Source organism: Chrysochloris asiatica, unplaced genomic scaffold (assembly GCF_000296735.1).
Source record: "Chrysochloris asiatica unplaced genomic scaffold, ChrAsi1.0 scaffold00027, whole genome shotgun sequence".
In the NCBI taxonomy this organism is placed as follows: Eukaryota; Metazoa; Chordata; class Mammalia; order Afrosoricida; family Chrysochloridae; genus Chrysochloris; species Chrysochloris asiatica.
Window position 1 is genome coordinate 6,363,541 of NW_006408545.1, and position 2,118 is coordinate 6,365,658.

Consider the following 2,118-nt stretch of genomic DNA (forward strand, 5'->3'; position numbering starts at 1 on the left):
GTCCTCTGTTTCTGGACTGTAAGATTAACCACTCTCCTGTTTTTGTTACAGAACTTCTACCTTTACAATTGTGACAGTCACAATTAGTCATGATAACAATTATTCACTTTTGAATCTTACGAATCTTATCTCCATATCTTTTAAGCAGACCCATCTAGACAAGATGAAAACTATTCAGTGGGGACCCTTTCTTTCCCTACACACTATTAAACTAAGCTCCCCCTTGAAACCTTGTAAGCCAGTCACTTCGTACCTTTATCGCCCCCTCATTTTAGATAGCCAATGTCTAAGTGGCCCATCCCTAACTACCCTGTGTACAGAAGGGATAGCACTGATACTTGATGTGAAGACTCCTTCCTTACCTCCATGAGTATAGGTCAAGTTCATGAAATTATAGCAATTTACCCTCATTTCCTTTATCAAATTAATTTTGTTCTTCTTCTTTTTTTAATCCTCCTCTAATGGAGTTCTGATCATCAAGCCACCAAGGTCAAATGAGTACTATCTGCAACTTTGGGTGTTCTTGTGAGACCCCTCTCACTTCATATCAGCTGGATGTTTCATTCTCTGCTCTAGGCCTCTGTGGCTATGTCCTTGTCCATAGGCTCAGGTGTCCCCAGGTCTCACCTTCTTTTACTCTCTCTTATTTCCAGGTCCACGGGAGTCTGTGGAACGTGGTTGAACTGAGCCCATTTCTTCATTGCTGCCTTTCCCCCTCTTCCACTCACCAGTAGATCAGCATGGGCACCAGCAAGCTTAAATGCCTGCTCATGTTTTCCCTTTGAGTTTCAGTCTTAGAGGGGAGTTTGTCCTGAAGGAACTGTATTGCTTGCCTTGATGGCATCCCATGAACAACTTGCTTATTCTTGTAGTAGCCAGTCATACTGATATTTTTGTTTTGGGTTTTTCCTGATGATCTTTCTTTGAAGATGTGTCTTCTGTCACTCTAGCTGTTCCAGGCTGGTCTGCTTTCTCTTGGGAATGTCCCACCTCAGAAGTTTCTGAATAAGGTCCTATACACTGCAAAGGCTCCACAGGAGGCCTATTTCACTGGGCAAGTTCTAGAATCCCTTTTAAGTATTCCAAAATACCTAAAGGTTGAAGACGGACGTACAAGCTTTCTGTAATCATGTTTCCCGACATTCCTTTCTATACAACTCAAGTTTCAATTTTTACAACGGTAGGCAAGGGAAACCAATATTCATAAGACAGTCAAGCATCTTAGTATTATTTCCCCTCCTCAAACTATCCCTTGATACCTGTATCACAGAGCCCTGTTGTTCCAATGTTGAGCATGCATCACTGCAGACAGCGGCTTCACTTCTGCTGTTTGACACGGTGCCAGCAGAAAGAGAGATATCATGCAAGGCAGGTAATTCTCAGAAGTTGCTTTCTATCTTCTCTTTAGGGTAACTTTGAATTCACCTGTAAAAATATATAATATGCCCATATTCATAGCCTTTTACTATGAGTTCTACAAACCTTAGGAAAAACTAGTCTGGCAACAATTGTTTTCAGCTTCGGTGGATTGAATTCAAAGGAAATGATATGTGCCACTCCTGTTCACAGAAAACCTAAGTACAAAGTAACTGCATTTATGAGATCACAAAAGCAGATAACAGACTAAAGTGAAGCTGACTGACCCCTACAGACCTCATCACAATCAATCACCAGCCAGAATTCACAAACCCCCACTATTACATACAGGCACCTACACAAATAGGCAGAGAATAGTAAACATAAGTGAAAAATGGTCAAAACTTAATAATCTACATTTCTTGCAGCAATTAGCCAGGTTGGGTCTTACGCCTCACAACCTCAAAAAAGGAAATACAAGAACATTGTGGTTAAGCAATTTAATGAACTCTTTTTTAGAAAACAAAATTAAGTAGATGTTAGTAATACTTTTACTATGAAAATAATAGTGTAGTACTTAGGATAGAAGATTGATAATCACCTAGTAGAAACAATAAAGTAGTGTAAGCATTGATGATTAATAGAAACTTAAATTACTAAGAGGATGTAATCAAGGGTCTGATAAGTGAAAATGATTGTGTAAGGTTTAACTTGATCTTTTAGTGGGAATAAGAAGAAGCAATTTATCACTTACATAGGAGT